Source organism: Hirundo rustica, chromosome Z (genome assembly GCF_015227805.2).
Source record: "Hirundo rustica isolate bHirRus1 chromosome Z, bHirRus1.pri.v3, whole genome shotgun sequence".
Lineage (NCBI taxonomy): Eukaryota > Metazoa > Chordata > Aves > Passeriformes > Hirundinidae > Hirundo > Hirundo rustica.
The window spans coordinates 67750960-67773648 of NC_053488.1; the positions used below are offsets into that span (position 1 = coordinate 67750960).

The window sequence follows — 22689 nt, forward strand, 5'->3', positions numbered from 1 at the left end:
AAGTCCTGTGTAACCCTGAAACAGTCCTCCTCTGTGTGCTGTAATGCATCCTCTATCCCCAGGCAGCAAAACCAGGAAGTCTGTGAGGTACTCCAGGACTGACTCATGTTGATGCATTTCTCTCAGATGCCATGGGGATGAGGCTGCCCCAGGACAGTGCTCAAAGGCGCCTTTCCTCAGACCCTCACATTGGGTCTCTGCCTGCCACTGTTCATTGTGCTCCTCCAGGTTCTCTAGGTTTGAGGGGACAGGATCCAGTGATGGGCCTCGGAGCAGCTGCAGAAAGGGTTACTAAGGCCCCTCCACACCTACCGATGTTTCTCTGCACTGCCTCGTGGAGCACAGGCAAGTTTTTATCACATAAACTATTAGTTTATCACTACTACTTTCTAAACAAGAAATGAGTGCAATGCTGAGGGAAACGAAGACTATACATAAGCTAAAGCAGCATCTCTCTCAGAATTTAGGGCTGTCCAAAATCAAAACTGGTTTTCTGACTTCAAAAAGGCCTCAACCTTTTTTTTTTTATTCTGCTTCATTTCAGCAATCTTAAAGATGCTTTCACTAGACAATTTTGTTAAAGTGCCTGGGTGAAACTGTGTAACACTCCCAAGACATGCAGCAACTAGATATATCTGCTTTGTAAAGAAAGATGTAGTTAAAATACAGGAAAACTAAGAAACTTTGAACCTAGGTGAATTCATTTAGGTGAATTAAGATCTGAGATCTCAATGCCATTCAGCTGACTCCTAGTCCTTTGTACTAGACTTCGGCTTTTTGCTCTGGATTTTGTTTTCAGTTCCCTCCGGAGTTATAAACCATTCATATCGTCACCTGCTTTGGCACAAAATGGGATCCTCAGTCCAAAAGTTCCTTAGCCTTCACTGAAACATGACAGGCTGTGTGAGCATAACTACAAGACATTTTGATGCTCACATTTGTCAGACATAAAGAATCTGTGAAAGAGAGATTTTTAAAATTATTATTAATGTTGTTGTTGTTGTTCTTGAGAAAAACAAACCACAAAAGGAAGCAACCAAAAAAACCCCCAAACCATATTTTATTGTACTAGACACACACACACACACACACACACACACACACACACACACACACAAACAAAAACAAAAACAAAAACACACCAAAAAAAAAAAAAAAAACCCACAACAACAACGAAAAAGAGTGGTTCTTTCAGCAACTCGTGGTTCGTCTACCACTAAAAATTTCAGAGAAGTATTTAGGAGGCAAGAATACAATGAAATGCAAAATCCTGAAGCCCTGAAATCAGAGCACAGATGCTTAGCTTTTGACTTATTCATTCAAGCCACTCTTCTCATTCCCACAGGAAAAGTATTTCCTTATTCACAGGAAGAGATAAGGAAAGGGCCAGTGTGAGGTGCTTGGTTCACAGGGTGGGTGGTTAGCACTAAAATGTAGAATGTGTGTATCGCCTTCCTCTGTTTTCAGGGAAGAAGAGTTCTAATTTAGAAGACGGTAATCTCCATGTGTGTCCTCAGATGTACCCAAATTGGGGGGTTATCCATAATATTAGGTAGACACAACTCAGCTACCCTGAGAAGCAATTGTCCTGAGTTGTCCTCAGATAAGCTGCACAAAGCCAACAGGTCTTTGATCTCTAACCCTGACCTGACAGTTCTTCCACAGTATATTCGCTCCCTCATCACCTATGATCACTTCTTACTGCTTAATCTCCCCTTGAAATTTTAATTTCTTTTTTCACAACAATAAAACACTACATGGGTCTCCTATGAAAAGACAATGGAAGGAAAAGAGGGATGACAGTGTATAAACAGAATACAACCACTGAAAGGTGAATCAGATCCACCTTGTCATGCAGCACTAAGCTGTTTCTCATGTTGCTTTAGTAGATAAAAGGACTGGTCCTTACTTGATTTAAATCAATGTTCCATTTAATGCAAAAGATCTACAGACATGTAAACCAAATTAAAATTAAAAAGACATCTGTAGCAAACAAATGCACTAAATCTACCACAGCCCTCCTGGTTCTCTGTCCAGTCTTTCAAATACAAAACCATCCCTACCACAAATTTAATTCATAAATTATCTGCTCTGAAGACCTCTGGGTGTAGATAATTTGTGACACCACCACAATATAACTACAGCCTTAGCATCAGCAGAAGAAGAAAAAAAAAAAACAAAAAAAAAAAAACAAAAAAAAACAAAAAAAAAAAAAGAAAAAAAGAAAAAAGAAAAAGGAAAAAAAGAAAAAAAGAGTGTTCCAATGTTAGTAGGATACTACTGTGTAATTGCTGAAGTCATTCACTGGTTTGATAAAGAAACTGCTTATCCATAGCAATCTTTCACTCTGTCAGACTATAACAGGTCCTCCCAAGCATCAACACAATTTATTTTACCTTTAACAAAATACTTTCTAATCTTAAGATCATTGTGGAATTCCTTCAGTGCTTGCATCTGTCATGCAGCCGGCAACCAAGAACCAAGAACCACACAGCCACTCACTCAATCCTCCCCCTTCCCCAGTGGGAAGGAAAATTTGAAAGAAAAGTAAAACACATAGGTTTAAATAAGAGCAGTTTAATAAGTGACACAAAATGCAGCATCATCATCATCATGATGAACGACAAACATAATGATAAAGAGGAATAAAACCCAAAAAAGGTAAGTGGTGCACAATACAACTGCTTATCAACCACTGGTCAGTGACATATCTGCAGCTCCTGAACAACTTTCCCCCCAGTTTACAGACTGGGCATGATGCTCTATGGTGTGGAATATCCCTTTGATCAGTTCAGGTCAGCTGTCCTGGCTGGGCACCCTTCCAGCTTCTTGTGCACTTGCTCATTGACAGAGCACAGGAAATAACAGTCCTGATGGCAACAGCCAAATCATCAGCACTTTATCAACACTATCCTCCTGCTGAATTTTATCAACACTATCGTGCTGAATCTAAAAGACAGTATGCAATTAGGAAAAAACTAACCCCTCCCAGACAAAATCAGGACAACATCAAATACTTCTGAGCTTATATATTTTCCATATTTTTCAAATATTCCTGTAATTATGCAGACTGAGTAACATAAAGGTAAATCACATTAGTTCACTTTTAGAAGTAGTAATACATAAACATTCCCACAAGAAGAGCAATTCTGCCTGCTAAATACTTTGTAATTTTTGCTTATCCTAATGTTCAACTCAGTCTTCCTTTTCAACCACCCGTGACTTCGTATACTGTGATTACAGGAACCAGTTCAAAAGGCTGGTACAGCACTAGAGGAAGTCAGTGATACACAGAAACATGGCACTTTGTTAATGTATATTCAGGAACCAACCCAGCACTTCAATTTCAAGCCACAGTGCTTACGTTGCACTTTCTTAGAACTGTCATTATCAAAGGCTCAATTCAGACCCTTACAATTCATCCAGCAGTGGCTACCTGCAGTCCTACTATAACCTGGCCCAAAGACCTGATAGTCAGAGAAGAACATCAGCCAGACCCTGGTAGAAAAATTTCAGCATTACACCAGCTGGAGCGGTCATGAAGATGGGACATTTTGCTATGAACTCAAGTGAATTCAGTCTCCTTGAGAGCTTGTTTTCATGGGAGTGATGTCCAGGTATTAGAAAGATAAATTGCCCATAAAATAGTCTTGTTAAGGTTTAGGGCTTGTCATGCTTCAGCGGTCACAGAACTAGGAGGAGTTTAGCAGAGCTGGGGGAGAAGGATGCACCACTGAGAGCAGACACAAAGAATGCAGAATTTATAGGCCACAAGGTCATTTGGTAGAACTCCCAAGATAAGGAAGTCAAAAAGCAAACACTTCAGCTGGGTAAAGGATAATTCTGGGAAGGGAAAACAATGACCACAGACTCAAGAAACCCACTAACTCAAAGACTGAGAAAGCAGACTAATTAGCAAAAGAAGCAAGAGAATCATTTGACCAAGAGAAGACAGAATACTAATTAATAACAGAATTATGTAATTTGCAACAAAGGAACATTAATACATTTGCTAAAATATAGAAATAGTAAAAAGTTTTTATAGTCTGTGTTCTGGGTTTGTCCCAGCACCTCTTTCTGTGCAGAACTGTAAATAAATACCTCACCTCTGTGCCTGGATCATCCTCTTGCATTAGCAGGTGAAAGTATCCATTTTGGGACAAAAATCTTGGTGACAAAAATGGGAGCTATAAAGCCTTGCCTTTCCTGGATCATCTTGCTGCTGCCTGCAAAGGAGAATCAGATCAGATAGGACTTGGACCAGTTTGATTGGAGACTCCATCAAATCCTCTCAAGCATCAAGGTGGTGAGCAATTCAAAGGTGTAACATTCCAGAGGTATTTGAGCAAGAGCAAAAGTGGTATGTATTTCTGGACTGGTAAGTATCAATATTCATTTTGTTGTAACTGATCAGTGCAACCAGTCCTGGGCTGACCAGTGAGACTGGTAGTTGAAAAATTCAAGCTCTGTATAAATTGGATAAAGAGGATTCGGAACAGTGAATCACTGTACACAACAAAAAGTGTGTGAAAGTGTGGAGGTGTTCTCCTATCTTTGCTGACACAAGGTCTGAGCAGTGTGTAACAACAGGGGATCAGAACCGGGAAATGAATACATGCCTAGGTTTTAAACTTGTTACACACAAACTGCATGATGGGAGAGAGTGCTTTTCCTTTCTCTGACAACAAGGAGCTGGAGCAGAAAGTAAAAAAATATTTGTATTAGAGGTCTGGACCTAAGGATAAAGGAACTGGGCAACTGAGTACTGGCAAACTAGTCCACAATTCTACCCTATAGCTCTTGAGGTTTTATTCTGAAAAGCTGGAGTAAGCTGGGGAAGATCCAATGACTAAAGATAAAATGAATATTTAAAGTAAACAGTGGCAGACACTTAACGCATTGGAAAATGGGGAAAATGTATATTTGAAGTTTTATTTTTGAGTTGGTGTTTTGTTGCTGACTTGGTAAATGCTGATGCTTTTATGACATTGTAGAGACCCAGATATTCAGAAAAAGTGTATGTTGAAAGGAGATATGCTGATGTCATGTACAAAGGAGAAAAAGGCAAAGACCGTGTGTTGCAGCAGGGATGAGGCAGAAGATCTGTGAATGTTAGTTTTGTCTTTTTCACATCACATAACACAGGAGTGGGGATGGATGAAAAGAATATGGCTAAAAATAAGGAGCATATGGGAAGTAAGTATTTTAGTCCTGCTGGTAGCCAGACTCAGGGAAATAATCAACCAGTGATACAGGCATGTTTAAAACAAGGAACAGGGGTCTGCCAGGTTTTATACATGCCCTTTTTTATATCCACATTTGTTGAACTGGAAGTGATCTGTTGGTTCATATTGAGAGAATCTGGAAGGAGTGCATCAGCTTTCGGAAACTGTTAACCTAACAGTTAGGTTACTCAAACTGGGGTCATACTTAGGCTAGATGGATTACCATGTTATTGTGGAAAGAAAAGAGACTGGCATTACAAAGGTGAAAGAAACATGATAAGCAGGGGGCTTGGGACCTGAAAGGTCCCTATTTCCCCTCCACAAACACACACACACTTTTGGCCTGAATCAATGTTCTATTTGTAGGCAGTAAGGGTCATTGAAAAGATGGAAACATTATGATGGTAGAGAATTTTTGTAATGAATGAGGTGACCAGGAGAAGATATCAAGGAATCCCCACGAGACCCTCTAGCTCCAGTAAAACCAGAGAAACAATGAATTTCTGATAAATAGCAGAGCTACATATTCAGTAAAAACCATCTGTAAGAGCAAAGTAAAGTTACAGCACTGATTTTTGGGGCAGCTTTATGGCCATTCCTGCAACTCAGAGAGTGGCCAGCTGGAGACATTAAACTGACTTGTGAGTTTCTATATGCTAGAATGTTGATGTCCTTTGTAGGATGAGATTAATTATGCAAGTCAAATGCTTGAGTCAGAAAATTATATATATCTCACAAGAAATGGCACGAAAGGCTCGAATCTGTTTGTTAATGACCCAAACCCCAGAGGAATAAGACAGTCAGAAGGAACAGGATTTAATAGCAATAAACCAAATAACTGTGGACAAATATTTATTTGACTGGTTTGGATTTAAAAGCTGCTTTCTTTTGCATTTCAGTAGACGAGCAGAGCCAGACTCTCTCACAACCGGTGAAAGAACCCACTTCAGGACAACAGGAGGAGCTTCAGAAGAAGAGTTTTCTTACTCTGAAATGTAAGGAATTCTTCTTTTTTAAGGTAAAAGCATGCTTTCCTGAATGGATCTAAACATTGAGGCTGATTCATCAAATAATGGAGTAGAACAAAGCTTCTCTGAAAAGTGAACTATCAGAGATTTTGGAGAAAAAGGCATCTTTTTCTTAAGAGTTGTATATACTTGTTTTTTTGCCAACATAGTCATAGCAACATATGCCCCTAGTAAGTCAATGCTTGTGTTAACAACAAGGTTATTTTGCTAATAAAATTTAAGTAATTGAGTCATTGCCCAAACAAAACAATTTATCTTACTAAAATTATATTTGTTCTTAAATCAATAAAATTACATCTTGCTTTGATTGTGTATCTGTTAGCCAGGGATGTGATTATTTTTACTGTCCTTGCCAACTTAAGCATAAAAGTAAAATTTTTCAAGCAGAACTGCCTATTCTATTAAGAATGTAAGAAGTTGAAATGCTCTTACCACATTCTAACCTGCTAGTTTGCCAATATCCTCTGAATCACGGCATTGACTGATTTACTCATTTTTCAATTAAATACAGTCAAAGCAGAAATGAGCAAAACCTTTGCAATTGTGTGAAACCGAAATAAACAGTAAACCTTGGCAGGACCATAGTTATTACAAAGAGCAACTCCCACACCGAGAGTAAGACCCAGCATGTCATACAGATGAAATAAATTCAGAGATGTGAAAGAGAAGCATGTGAACAAGACAAGACAATCAAGAACCTGCAAGATTACAGATCGGCAAAAAGGGAAGGAAAACAGCGCTGACTGCTTCATCAGCATGACCATTATGGCTCAGAGAAGCTTACTGCAGATCTGCATTATACTGGCATTGTATATCAAAATCTCACATTCAGTTTGTCTTTTCCAAGGAAACAAAGTGAACTACCATATCATGAACTTTCTGTGGAAAATGGGTGGTTATTCTCCTCAGCAATGTCTCAGCGAAACAACTGATTTCAGATTCCCCATGGAGATTACTAAGGTCACACAGAAGAACATCATAAGGATCATCTATGAGTTTCTTCAACAGATCTTCCAACTATTTAGCAAAAATCTTCCTGTTGATGTTCAGAATACAAGCAAGATTAAGAATTTCCAAAATGGAATTCATCATCAAATTGAAGAAATGGAGACATGTTTGTCAGAAGAACAATCAAAAGCAAAAACCCATTTTCAAACACGGATCCTAAAAAGCTCAACATACAGCATAAAAAAGTACTTTCAAAGAATCACCAATTTCCTAGAAGCTAAGCAATACAGCCATTGTTCCTGGGAAACAGTTCAAATGGAACTGAGAACATATATTATAATTTTTGACAGTCTTTTGAAAAAAAAAACTACATAAAGAGGTAAAATCTTCTATGTTTTGTTTCTTTTTAATAGTACAATAATTTACCCCTTCTTGATAGGTTTTTCATTTCCACATTTTAATAATTTTCAAATTGACAGTTGGGGCTTGTTTTCGAAAAACATTCAGTACTATAAGTTAAACATGTAAATTACTCAAATGAAAGGGCATTTGGTATCATTGCTTCCATAGAAGGTCTTTAAAAATATGAGTGGATATTGCTTCTGTATTGTCTCTTTGCACTATTTAAACAAAAGGTTTTGTGGTCTTTCCACATAAAATAACAGTTTTTTTACAACCTGAAAAATTTACATACATTAGAGCATAGATTTATTTTTGCATTACTTCACTAATTCAGGAAAAAAGTACAAGATGCAGACATTCATAAGGAAGATAGACCTTCCTGTAGTCTTATACATTACGAAAATCTTAAATCACAAAACAGATGAGAATTTAAGATGACCAAGACATCTTTAAACTCAAAAAAATAATGATAAGTAGTCCTCCCAAACAAAAAAGTCAATTACCAGTTTTGATCTTTATTTTGCAAACATAATAGTCTCCACAGCCTATGGAGATATGTTTATATATATGAAATATATATTTATGATATATATAGAGACAGATTTATAAATAGCTTTCTATACAGCATACTGAATAATTTCAGCATAGATTTTCAGGACATGTTGATTCACAGCACTATGTAAAAATATGCATGCATTCAGTGTGCTTCAGGTTCATAAGGAGACAAAATTAAGCTGAAAAGAACTACTGTATGAACATAGATATTAATGAATTTCTTTCATTCCTCTCCTATCTTTCTTTTCTTCATTCAGGCAGAATGAAGCAGTACTTCAAGTTATCACCTTCATTAGGTGATATTCAAGACACCTTGAATACCTTATTGTCTCTGTATCATTCCCTATACATTAGAAAATTGGATGACTTCTGACACGGATTTCCACCTCAGATTTCACAGATCTTCAAGCATATCTCATTTCTCATATATATTTATCAAAAATGCATGAGTCAAATTTGAATGTAAGAAGAAAAGAGTTAAAATATGTCCATGACTTCTGGAACTGGGGAAGAAAAAGTGATTAATTTGACAAAAAAATAATTGCACTGTTACCATTACCTGAAGAGAGAATCTCAACATTTTGCTAAGAAGTTTGAGAGCTGGACTATAACTCAGGTTTGCCTTCCTTTTCTTTATTCAAATGAAATATATATTAAAAAATTCCTTCTCACTTTGGGGAAAAAACAAACAAACAAAACCAGCCCCCCATCCCTCCCAAAGGAAAAAAAAAAAACCAAAACAAAACAACACAGCAACAACAACAAAACAAACAAACAAAACCCCCCAAAAACTAAACACCAAACCAAACAAAAATGAACAAACAACAACAATAACAAAACCCACCTGATTCTGCATGCATCTGTTGCAATAGAATTGTGTAATTCCTTATTCCAGGAATGCAACAACAGGGTATTTACAACTGCCTAATTTTAGGCATCCAAATTAGACACTGGGCTAGGGAGCTCAAACCCACCCACTTCCCTCTCACGTGCTCCTGCTTTACAGAGACAGGAAGGAAAAAAATGTGTTTCAGACTCCTGAATATAATTCTGCTTTCAATCACCAACAGAAGAGCCCAGTTTTTAACTGGTTGTATACGGAACATAAGAGCAGTTTGGCACATAGATAATGTAACGTTCCAAACTTCATTAGTCAGTCTCTGTTTTATTAATTTAAACACATTGCAACTAAGTTGACACCAAAGTATGTCTGATGTCTGCAAAATATGGTCAAGTACACTTAATTCTGTTTTTTGGGTTGGTGGCTTTGCTTTTTTTTTTTTTTTTTAATTTGTTGCTTTTAATGTATGGTTATTGTGAGAAATTAACATAAACCAAATTTGCATACCAAGCTCAAGGAAGTTGATGAACTGAAGGTCACAACCTTGAGGTTTCCTCTGCATAACGTATGATGTAAGGTTGTATCACTGTACCTATATTTATGTTATACTTTCTTTGCTCTGTTCTGCACTTGGATTCCAGTCTCTAAAAAACCAAGAGTCAGCACAGGCTTCACCAGGTATGACTGGTAACAACCCTGTACAGCCTACTGGATTCTATCAACTCTTCATGGGATCACAGCACGTTTTGGTTAGGTAATGACAGTACCACAACCTAAAAAGACCCCATCCCTGGACAACTGGAAACATTTACTTCCTTCATCCCTGTTCTTCTAGGGATGTACTTCCATGAATATAAAGCAGACATGCCTATTAATTCAAGCATTCCTCATTGTCAATTGTGACTCAGCCTCCCAAGATGCAGGCTGATTGGTTTTTCTGAAAGGGGGAAATAGAGACCTCATTAGATGATAATTTGGGGTATCCAGGTAAGTTTACCCAACTGGTATCAGCTAAGCATTTATAGGGAATGCAGCTTTGAAGAACTACCTACTCTAGCTCTCTGTTAAAAATCTGTGCTTTTACAAGTTAAATGTAACTGCATCTTAGAGAAGGAAAACAGGTAACTGTAACCAATACTATTTCTCATTTTTCATATTTCATATTTCTCACCTGGAATTCAGTCTTAATCCTCCTTGAGGAAACAATATATGCAACTTTCTACCCCATGAAAAGAGTTGCATTTTCTGACACTGAATATGGTCTTCTACTATTTGAAGTGAAACAACTACATCTTGACTTTTAGTTCTTTACATGAGTACTTAAAAATTCAGTACTGAACATTCTTATGAAAAATTCTAAACTACTGCTGTTGCATATAACTTGTACAACTGAACTTTTTATCTCTCCTGTGATTGGAGACAAAAAGAAACAAAACCACATCTGTTTGCTCAGGTTTTTTTTAGTGTATTGGCTTTGATATATCTGCGAATAGACACCACTTCAATGTCTACCTTAATCAAGCACTCTAATACCATGTCAGTGGGGACAAGAACAAAGTGGGGGTAAGGGGGGAAGAAGGGAGACACTAAAATTTGAAAGTTAAAATAGTATTCTATGATTTTTAGAATTAGTAACAATTTCAAGGCCACTTCAAATTTCTTAAAACAAAATAAAAAAACCCCAAACAAACAAAAAAAACCCCAAAAACACAACCCCCCAAAAAACCAAAAAGAACCCCCAAGAAACAAAAACACCAAACCAAACAAACAAAAAACCACCCCCTACATTTCAAGATCCGACTGATTTTTTTTTTTTCCTGGTTACAATAAGAAAAAGTGAAAGTTCATATTTTGCGGGGAAACATCATCTGAAGCGATCACTGCTAGCATTTGTACCATATTGCACTGATCAGTGAAAGGCTGGATTACTTTGAAATACAGACAGTTATGAGCTGGAAAAGACAAATTGCCAAGATGAAGAGCTGAAGTAGGGAATGAATAACCAAAGGGCAAGAAATCAGCCCCCAGTCATACTTTTCCAGTTTCAGCACACGGGAAGTACCACCTAAGTCAAGGTCTGGTATCAGGGCTCACGAAGATGCTTTAAAAACTTATTCAGCATACTCTCCAGTTGCTGATTCAGAGACTGCACTCTTTTATCTGTTAGAAATTGCTTTAAAACTTTAAAGTGGCTTTTTTTTTTTTTTCCTTGAATGGTAGTAAGTGCAAAATCACAAAAAATACAAAGTCCGAAACTTATGTTCACTACAGTGGAAAGAGAGTAATTTTTAAGATAGAAATCTTGGTCATCTACTACCAACCACCTGGATATACTAGACACTTCTATCTCCAGAATTTACTGAAGTCTTTCTCAATTAAAAATCTACACCTTTTGTCAGCATAAGGGTAAGTTGAATCTTCACTTTTTTTTAATTATTTTTAATTTGATTGTACTGGTGTGGTAAGCAAATGCCCTCAACAGCAAAAGAAGCACGTCTTAAATTAAAACTGACGACAGGTTGCCTAGATCAAACAGTTCTTAGAAACTCTTGGCCAAAGAACCCCCTGCTCTTAAAAAGTGTATTCCCATTAAACTACTTGATTAGGCTAAGTCTCTTTTTATCTTTCCAGGGTAAATCAAACAACAGTGATGGTTCACAAGACAGGCTGACCTAGTTTTATATCCTTTCTTCCTCCCTTGCCCTCTTTCCAACCTCACACCGTTATCCTGCTTTAATCTGTTGAACTTTTTCCTGAGGCCATGAGACCAACATAAAATTATCCAAAATACCCAAACAAATAAAATCCATAGTTTTGTTCAAAGGTAAAGATTTAAAATAAGAGAAAAACACCCACTGCATATGAGAACCAGCATGAAAGAAGACTGTGGCATCAAGACTGGGTAACCAGAACAGTGAGCAAAACCTCCTGGCCTTTTCTTGTCTGGTCCAAATGCCTTTAAAAGAATCCCTCAGTAACCCAGTGTATAACTGATCTTCAACCATACCTGCAGTTCCTCAGTATTTCTCCTTTAATATACTAATATGCTAATTACCCATCACAAGAACACTACAGTGGAACAGTACAGTGTAGTTTCTCTGGAAATAAATTTACTTCTACAGTACTTAGCTTAAATTCCAGTTATATCTTACTCATTTTAGGTTTCTCTCTCCATGTTATCTGGACAATTCTTGCCCAAGTCCCTGGCTCAGAAGAGGCTCACAAGACATTCATCAGTCTGTCAAAGGTACTGAAGCATCTAATCTTGAGATAATACCCTAAAACAGAAAAATGAAAAAAACATTGTGTTTTGTCTGAGAAAATTCCATCTGAAATCTGAGTTTACCTAACTAGTGATAACGATTAAGTCTTAAACAAAGACAAGTACCATGTTTGTCCTGTAACAATTTTAAACAACTGCTATTCCAAATGACTCTGTAATCCTTGCTCCCAAGGCACTTGGACCTCTCTGCTTCTCCCAGTTTCTGTTCCCAAACACAAGTACCTTCCCCAGGGCCAAGCACTTTGCTGGAAGTTAATAAAGAATATTTTCAGGAGAGAAACTCCAGCAAAGAAACTGAAGTGATCTGGTCCAGCCCCAAGTCTCACATCACTCACTAATGCATTCTAAACAGCATCAGTTACTACACCAACACACCAGCAAACTGCATAAAATCATCACTGCAAGAGGCTTGATGCCAAGCAACATCATGCCATTCTGTACCCACCTCCTTTCCTCTTCAGCACTTTCTGTAAGTCAGTATTACTTGACTGTACCCTACCTCTTCTTCCTACTGCACAGCCCGCTTTCAGATGTCCATATTTGGGGCGGGGTGGGGGAATAACTGTTTGTTTGAATTTGGGGTTTTTTTGTTATGTTTGAAGTTTTTTGGGTTTTAGTGTTTTTATGTTTTCTAGGAATGATCTTTTCTGTGCCCTATGGAGCAGGGAAGCATAACCATCACAATTATCAGTCCACTCAGAGAAAATCTTGAATAACATGCTTTGCTATGGAAAAGGGGCAAACAGGCTCACCTCTACCTACTGCCGTGCAACCAGCCCATAAATTCTTCAATTAGGTACGTCCAGAACATTGCCTCACAAGTATCCCCCATTAAATACAAATTAAATACAAATTAAATATGTAATTTGTAAAATACACACAGGCTTGGAGAATAGAAGCCATCCTGATGCCTATTTAGGAATTTGCTGAAATTTAAGCAGGCGTGGGAAGGGTCCTCAAATACCTTTATCCTTTCGACAATCATACAGCTATTCAATCAGAATATTTATCTATGAAAGCTGTCTACAATCTCCCAGAACAGGCTGATTTGACCATCAAATGAGCACAAGAAAGCTTCTACATCTTCAAATACCAGATGGCAGCAGTCTTACCAGAAGACAGATGATCTGCAGGGTCAATCAGCCTCAAGCAGGACTCTCCAGGAGCCTCTGTCTGTGCTTGCACTGCAGTTCTTCTCTTTTAAGCCAACAGCAGGTACCCCTAGGGCATGCGAGTTCTTGCACTGGCAATTACTCATTTCTCCATAATAAGCCCTGGGTCAGCCTGCGAGAGGCCAGCTGTCAGACTGTGACTGCGAAGACTTGCAGGGATTTCAAACACTGTGGTCCAATACGGAACAAGGAGTTTAACACAAACCATTTTTTCTTGAGCAACCTTGCAAACTAAAAGCAAAATCCATCACCCCGAGCCTGCGCCGCCAGAACTAGAAGACCTAGCAGACCAGCCGTACGGCACGTTTCTTGAGACACTAACTTCGCCGACAGCATAAAGAAAGTGCAACAAAATTGCCATTTTTAAGACGCCACGGAAGACGACAAGCTCCCAACTGAGGCTCCCACCCCTACGCACAACACGGTCACAACAGCAGGCAGGGCGCCGGGCCTCGCCTCCCTGTGCCAGAGCACGGCGCAGAGAGGTTGCGCCCAGCCCGGCACGGGTCAGCTCGTCCCTCCCGCGCTCAGGCAACAGGTCCATGGAGCCCGCGGCTCCCAGGCAGCACCGAACCGGCTCCTGAAGCTGTGGAGCAAGCATGCAGCGACCTACCTCTGAGAGACGGGATGGGGAAAAGGAAAACGAACAAATAAACAAATACCACCCTCCCCCCCAACCCACCCCCCCCCCCCCCAAAAAAAAAAAAAAAAACAAAAAAACAAACCACAAAAAACCCGCACCTTCGTGCGGGCTATAGCCCAGCCGCTGCTGCTCGGAGCGAAGCGCGCTCACCAGCAAAGTCCCGTCCACTCAAGCAGCGCTCACCACCTGTCGTTCCGGCCGGGACCAGGGGCCGGCTCCGCCCCCCGCCCGCGCTGCCGCAGGAGGAGGGCCGGGGGCGCCAGGGCAGTACGGCCGCGGGGGAACAGGAACCAGTCCCCGCGGGGCGGGCACCGGCCAAGCACCCGAGCACGGCCGTCTCCGCTGTATCGGAGGAGCTGGGCAGGGCTGTCACCTCCGCTTGGTCCGGCCGCAGCGGGGAGCGGGCAGGCGGCCGCCGCGCTGCAAACGCGTCTCGCTCACGGCGGGAAGTTTGTAGGCGGTAGGACCGACCCCACCCTCGCGTGCACCGCCCTGACCCATCGCAACCGCCCCCGCCTTACCTCCCACCCCTCTGGGCGCCTCCGCCGACCCTCCACGTGGCTTCCTCGCCTGAGGGCCGGGAAAAGAACACCACAGCCTGGCCTGGCTCCCCCGCGTATGCCCGGCTCGGCCCGGCCCGGCTCGGCTCGGCTCGGCTCGGCGACTGGCCCGACCCGGCCCCCCGGGCGCCACCCCCTCCGGCCCCGGGCCCCCGTGCTCCGCGCAGCCCGGCCGCCGCGGAGGGCGCCACCTGGCGGCCCCTGAGGGGGCCCCTGCCCGTGCGCGGGGTGTCCCGGGCCCCGCGCGCCCCGCGGCCACAGCACGCACTGCCCAGCCCAGAACACACGGCTCTTCCCGAGGGTCAGCCCACGTCCCACGGAACCATAGCACATCCTGAGCTGGGAGGGACCCACCAGGATCGTCAAGTCCAGCTCCTGGTCCTGCACAGGGCATCCATAAGAGTCACAATATGTACCTGAGAGCTATGTCCAAATGCTTCTGTCAGGCTTGGTGCTGTCACCACCTCCTTGTGGACCTTGTTCCAGTGCCCAGCCACCCTCTGGGTGAAGAACTTTTTCCTGACAGCCAGCCTAAACCTTCCTTGACACAAGTCCAGGCCATTCCCTTGGGTCCTGTCACTGGTCACCACAGAGGAGAGATCAGTGTTTGCCCCTCCTCTTCCCCTCACAAGGAAGTTGTAACTGCAATGTCTCCTCTCAGTGTCCCCCTCTCCAGGCAGAACAGACCCAAGTGATCTCAGCCTCTTCTCATATGGCTTCCTCTCAAGCCCCTTCACCATCTTCATGATCCTCCTTTACCCCCTCTCTAATGGCCTTATGCCTTCTATTGTGGCACTGAGAACTGCACACTGGACTCAAAATGAGGCTGCCCTAGTGCAGGGGAGAGCAAGACAATTACTCCCCACAATTTCTGTGAAGAGGCCTAATCCCAGGCCATACAGGTGCAGTGTGTGGGGGAAACTTAACTTCAGTTTAGGCAACAAATGTGAAACTTGGACCAATCATGGAACCTGTAGCAGTAGCAGAAAAAAACTTGGCACCATGACCCTCTTTCACAGAGCTCCTCGCAGACACAGTGCTCTGGAGGAGTTTGCTCTCCATAGCAGTATCCCAGCTGATGTGGTAGTCATCAGCAAAGACCATGGACCACAACACCTTATCTCATGGTTGCCAGATAACTGTATCCATGTTACTGTTTTATCAGCTGATGAGATTTTTGGTTTATCTAACCCATGACATTTATGGGAGTAGGTTTATACACAGCAATGTGTACAGCAATAACCACCTTCACAGTTTACATTGGACTGATTGTCTCAGGAGGGGAAAAACCCCAACAATAACACACATTCTCCCAGCTGATGATATCTATACCGATATCGATATATATATCTACAGCCTGGGAAAAAAAGTTCTTCCTTTTTCATGCCTACAAAGATTTCTCACACCTTCCCATCTGACCCATCTTTTCCACAGACAAAAAAGAGGCAGGCGGTGGGAGGGAAAAGAGAATAACAGCAGGGACCACTTTCACTGACACCCAACTAAATGTAAGGTGGTTATATGCCAAAATCTCTGTTCCTAAGTGGAAAAATCTCAAACCCAACAGCAATGCTGAATACGTTTTGGAAATCCTAGTTTCACTGAGTGAACAAAATCCAAATTCCCCTCTTTTCAGTCAGCAGAGACCCACAAGGGCACAGCCTGACAAAGATGCAAGACAAATAATTATGCAAAATTGAAGGTGTTCTGTGAAAAAGAACAACGTGGCAAACATTGACCAAGAACTACCCACTTTACAGGTTTGCAGAGAATAGCAGCAATTCAACCAGGTTTGTTGAAGACTACTGTGCCTCCTTTCCCACTGTGAAAGGCAAAGAAGGTGGCCTCTTGCCCTTCTGTGGATCTGTCATGGGTTAGTACAGTTTAGTTTTTAGTTATGGAGAAATGTGGAATGTATTTCCTGGTCAGGATGTGGGAATTGCTTTAGAAAGGACAGGGACCTATCAGAGGGTTAGTTGGAATATTTGCATCTGTTTTGACCACTGAAAAATGTCAGTTACGACTTTGGGAAGTACCACATAAAACCCCTTGTTCTCCTGCAGATCAGCCCTTTTTTCCTTTTGCCAGAAAGAGAAAGGTAGCACCATGTGGCAGCCGGGGGTCGGCCGGGCCCCGCCAGCCTGGCTGGGCCATCGGGGCTGGGCTGACCCGGGCCCAGAGGAGCGGCCCTGGCCGGGCTGTGCCTCTGGGCCCCATCTGCTGCCAGCCGGGCCCCTGATACCAGCTACGGGCCTGGCTGGGCCGAGGCCTGCCCCTATTTAAACTAGGGGTGGGCAAAAAAGGCTTTTATGATCCTGCCTGTTTTGTTTTGGTTTGGTTTGGTTTTGATTCCGGACTGCCTGGGTGCTCTGATCTCTGATCTTTCAGTGCGAGTTCTTCCCCACCCCCCCTCACCAGCTCAGCCTTGAAAATCTTAACACCATGAGCTGCAGCGAGAGAGAAAAAGACTCCGGGCAGATTCAACCCTTTCCTGGCAACATGAAGCTCCCAAGGCCTAACCCTTCCCTGAGAGAGAGAAGGAAGATACAGAGCGAACATAAAGAAGAAACAGCATGAAGTCAGTGGAGCAAGAGTGAAAAGACTGTTGGGACAGGAGGTTGAGGAGTTTGTCATTCCATCCTTACTGAGCCATGGAAATGAACTTTATATTTAGATTATCCCTTTAAATCAGGGAAAGATATTCATTTGGGGAGATGATTGTTTAGATTTGTGTGTGGATTTGAGCAAAGGTGTTTGTGATGGACTAAGTGATATTAATCCTAAAAGATTCTTGAACAGAGATAGAGATGAGAAGTCCTCTCTGCCAGTGAAGAAGTGAGAAGATATCTCTGTACCTTGAGATGAAGAATCCTTCCCCTTTGGAGTTATCCATCTTGAAACTGTGGCACCCCAGTATGCAAAAGTCTAAGACCCATGACCCAAAAGCAGCTTGGAAAACTGCTAATGGGAGGGGTCACAAAGGCAGGTTTCTCCAGGCGGCTGTTTTTGTGACAGTTAAAACCCACAAGAGAACTGTTCTCAGTTGTCAGTGGGATCCATGACTCTAAAGAGAGACTCCTCTCCTAAAGATTGGTGAAGGACTATTTTCAAATGGTGAAACTGACTGAAACTTACAGGTTTTGTCTCTTTATGTTGTTTTGTAGGAAAGTTAACAGTTTGTAGGGCAGAGGGAAGGGTGTTTTTGGAGTTTCATTCTGTTTTGTTTTAGGTTTTTTCCCCAACTTTCTTTTTCCATTCTTTTAGTGTGTGTTAATAAAACTATTTGTTCATTTTTAAGCTTCAGCCTGCTTTGCTTTTCTCCTAATCTCTCTCCCACAGAAAAAGAGTGAGCACTGAGACCACTACACTAAATTTAGCAACCAGAATTTAGCGAACGTGAAACCACTACAGGATCCCAACTGTACTGTCACAGAAGGGCTTGACTTCTGTCTCTCTTCAAATTGGAGATTAATTTAGGTAGCAGCTTCCATGTCAAAGGAAGTCAAAGCGGAACCTCAGCTGGCCTGAGGGAAGGACCCTATCTGTGGCCTCTTAGATGAGAGCTTGAATTAGGAAATATTGGCTGGAAAAGCAGAGAAGAAAAGGGGGATGGGTACCTAAGAAGCTGTCAGCACGTTGTGACTGGGCAGGAGATTGGTTTTCTTGCATGGAAGTACTCTATTATGACAGATTTACTTCTATTTCCAAACACTTGCCAATAAAGATAATAGAAGTAACCCATGCACCTTAACAAATGCTGTAAGAAAAGCCTGAAAAATGACCCTTTTTGAAACAATTTTCTTGGTTTTATGAAGCAGCCATTAGATGTTTCTCACAAAGACATCTGAACAAAGAGCAGTAGAAATAATCTTTTTCATGATAGCACAAATGTTTTAGCATGTTTAAGTCACTGATAGAGCTGCTTTTTTATGTCATTACCAATTCCCTGCTTTCAGACGAGTCAATTCTTTCTGCCCTGCAGCCAGGTTTGACACTGACATTACATGAGTGTTCCATATCTCTCTGTACAAAATTAAAGACAATAAAACATGCATATAGAGATTTTGTGGGATCACAGCCCTAAGAAGGAGTAGGTTAAAAAAGAAAACTGTCAAACCCAAAATTTTCTAAGGCATTTGGAAAGTCCTAAACAGAATACTAGGAAAATGCCAGGTCAAAAACCAGTGATACAGTAAAATAATTTTCAGATAAGCTCCCTGTTAAATAACTGGACAACCAAAACAAGTTACTGCCTTCCAGTTATCCCTGAAAGTTAAAAGTTTGCGTCTCTCTAAATGCTCCATGGAATGATGCTTCAAAAAATGCACTAGGCCGTTGGGTTTGTTCCCCAGCATTCAGGTGGTTTTAGAGTCCTTTGCCCTCTGCACAGCTCTGTGCCAAACCGAAGAAAGAGACGGAGTCTTCAGGTTTAGATTTTTCAAGGTTGCATACTTCGTTTATTGTTTCTTATTTTACAATTTTCTCAGTGTCCAAAAAGATGTTTGCCACGGCTTGGACTTCTGACAACTCCCCAACTCCTCCTGAACTGAGCTGTCATTATCTTTTATACTAATTGCTATGTATTCTTTATTTACTATTTCTTACCAATGTCTATCACTAATACTAAAAAGGTCATCTCTACTCTGACCCAATCCTCACTAACTACTTCGTGCCAACGTCACTGCTGAAATGGAGTGAGGCAAGAAAGATGAAGAAGAAGGAGACAACGTTGCAAATTCTCCATCTTGCTCCCATTCACTTCAATACTAGAAATATCAATTTACTGTTTTTTCACCCTGTGATATACTAAACTGCAATCTTTCACACTCTTGTGGCCTGCAATGCTTCCTGCAGTGCAGGAAGTCTTTCCCATGGACTGAGATCAAAGCCAGTGTCTTTCTGAGCTCTGGGCTGGGGTCCCAGATCCCCCTGCCCAGGTTTTTGGCCCTCCAGGGCAACCAAAGGAATGCCCTGGACTCCAACACTAGGCGTAGTTGACAAGATCCATTTGGGTATATACACTCAAATAGGGACAGACGGTGCCTTTGTTTTCTATGATTTATAATAGTTAAAGCATATCAAGAACCTGCCACCTTTGCATAGGAAGAACCTATTTTTGGTAACAAAAGAAGAGCCCAGAAAGGACAAACTACAGACACAGTTCTTTTCCTGAACTTCAATCCACAACCCCTTCGTTTTCTAACCATCAGAAGTTACTAGAGTGCTTAAAAGCACATTAAGAACAGCTGGCTTTCTGAACAGAAAGATGCCTGCCTCTCCATTCTCTGCAGTTGTTGCACTATGGATCATTGCCATGCCTACATTCACCAGCATACTTGATGGAAGTTGCTCCTTCATGCTGGGAAAGAAGCCAGAACTAGGGCTGTGAACCCAATCAATTTACTTCAGCTGAATTTAACCAGGACTTGGTTAATTTATCTATGCCTTATTATTCTAAGCTCATGCAGCAAAGATGTTAAAGTCTCTTTCCTCTTCCTACCACACAAAATACACAGCTGAAGGGGGAAAAAAAAAAAAAAAAAAAAAAAAAAAAGTCTTCAGATTAATTGTTGTCAGTACAAGCAAACTGAAATGCAGTTTAATTCAGCATCAAATGGTTGAGGACTTCTTAGTCTCCGCCACTGTTTGGAATACAAGACAGAAAATTACACAGATTAGACAAATCACATTGGTACAAAAAAATTGAACTTACAGGAACAACATTTTGTGATGTTGCTGTTTAGTGCTAGGCATGAATGGATGCTCTGAAGGAACCAGAATTTTGTAAGTGGAGCTTACAGGGGTTATTTTGAAACATGATTTTAAAGAGTTAAGATTTTAGCTAAGGGTTAGAAGCAATTTATATTGATCAAGATGTAAGTTAGATTAGTAAATGGTAGGTTAATGATTATTAGATGCCCAAGCAAGAGCTGTTATATTATGAGCTTGTTTATAGAAAAAGTGGAGTAAGTGAACCGTCATAAGAACAGATTGAAACCAGTAAGAACAATGGCCAGCACCTGGACTTGGTATCAATCAATCACAAAGCAGGGGACCTTGGATCGTGCCAGAGGGTCACAGAGACCTGATGAAGATTCTCCTGACTTCATCCTTTGAGACCACTGACCCAATTCGAGACCACCAACCCAATTCAAGAGAAGAATTGTGCATGTGTGAAGGACGAATAGCCTTATTTTAATAGAGAGCAGGGATGGGAGGTGCTGGGGTTATGCATCTGTATTGTACATAAGATCTTGGAAAATAGAGAGCAAAGAACCTTGTCCGGGAAGGCCACGCCTTTCGGAGATGACTCCCGTGCTGCCTGCCGGTGAATAAACATACCACTTTCTAACTTTAATTAGTTAGAGGGTCTTTGTCTGTGACTATATCGGTTTTCAATGACTCATTTTTCCTGTGGCTCATCTCTGCCTGTTTTTTGTACTGTGTTGGGGTCTTGTGCCTGATAGGACTAAATTCACATTATCTCCTTGGTAGATGACAAAGCTTGTGTACATCTGTTTTTCCACCCTGGCGTAAATATGCATAGGATTTGCTGGAACAGATATATTTTTTATGTTTTTATCCCTTAACTGATTTTGCAAAAAGGGGTAGCAAAATCAAAGTGTAATGGGGATGATGAGAAGAATTCAAACAGGTATGTAACCAAGATGCTATCATAAAATCTGTTTTCTTGGGAAAATGGGATAAAACTAGACCCTGCTTCATCTTCCTTCCTTTTTCAAGTGGCCAGCTAAGGGTTTTGATTTGAGTCTACAAGAAATTGCTGTGGCTTCATTAAACCAAATTTAAAGATAATTTTTATTGCAAACCTCAAAGTATAGAATTTTTACTCCATTCTACATCAATCTTACTGGTGTCACTTTATGTGAAAGCCCTGAATCAGGTGTTCAGTCCAGGTGCTGGCTCCAGACTGGCCCTTGCCTGTTGCAACACCCATCTGGACTCAAGCAGGGCCAGATACACAAGCATGAAGTGCACAGCAATGGTTAGGTGGCATTTACTACCTCAGCCCTTTAGGTACCCTTTGTGTCTGTAGAGGAGATCTTCTCTGTCCATCTTTAAGAGAGTTTTCCTTTTTCGTTACCATCATGACTTAACTTGCCAGCGTTATTTATAGAAAAATTATAAACATAAAAAACTGAAAGCAGACCTAAAATTCAACACATGCAGACAACCAGTTAATGAAATTCTGAATAGCTTCAAGCCACAATGCATGTAAATCTAAATAAACTTTCTGTAGGATTTTACCTCCCTAGACTTTTTCAGTTGGTAACTCAGAGGGTACTTTACATCAGTATCCATCATGGTTGACTGATGATTCTAACAGCTCTTCACTGTTCACAGCATGACCATGGCATATGCGGCATTAAGTTCTGACTTAACTCCACCTTTCTACACAGTGAAGGCCTGTTGTCACAAAGACACACAAGACTGCTCTTTCACACTATACCAGATTTTTCACACCATACCATATTCTTGAAATTCCTGTATATGGCACAGATCTAGCATAGTTGTTTCTCAGGTGGTTCTGGAAATATGCAGAGTGTTGGCCAGCCCAGACAAGGCCACAACAGGCAGTCAGATGAGCTGCAAAGAGCTGTGGCTGCACTGCTGATGTGTGCTGAAAGCAGGATGATGCTGGTGTTGCCGAGGGAGTGTCTGAAGTACAGTAGTGAAAGAACTGTTCTCTTCAGAGCTGGTACCACCATGATATGACACACACCTACTGCAAAAACAAATGTGTCTCTTCCACACATTCATTAATAGCTTTATTTCTAGTCCCTAGCCACCCTCTAGGGATGGCCAGAACAACTTGGACCCTAAAGTGTGGTCTCTTCCTCCCATTCATGTGGGACAAATAGACAACTTACCTTCCCTACCATACACATGTGCTCCTGTGATTACAGATAGAAAGAGACTGTTAAAAAGAAGATGAAAAATTTTCTCATTTTCTCTTTCTTTTTTCTTTTCTTTTTTCTTTTCTCCTTCCTTCCTTCCTTCCTGCCTTCCT

At 41.2% G+C, this 22689-nt stretch overlaps 1 protein-coding gene across 17 annotated transcripts in view; it reads right to left on the minus strand.

The window, feature by feature from the left end:
• MOB3B (MOB kinase activator 3B) overlaps positions 1 to 14742 on the minus strand; it is a 91283-nt gene extending 76541 nt beyond the window's left edge. For 5 of the 17 annotated variants that reach the window (XR_009208618.1, XR_009208617.1, XM_058424126.1 and 2 more), the window contains exons 1-4: positions 14196 to 14294; positions 13395 to 13622; positions 12152 to 12277; positions 4107 to 4226 (exon numbers count right to left, since the gene is read on the minus strand). The gene's annotated coding sequence lies outside the window, so the exon portion shown is untranslated. Of the gene's footprint in view, positions 1 to 4106; positions 4227 to 12151; positions 12278 to 13394; positions 13623 to 14195; positions 14323 to 14618 lie in introns of those variants that run through there. The other 12 variants (XM_040090537.2, XM_040090528.2, XM_058424120.1 and 9 more) reach the window with 11 other exon arrangements.
• Positions 14743 to 22689: the final 7947 nt, after the last annotated feature.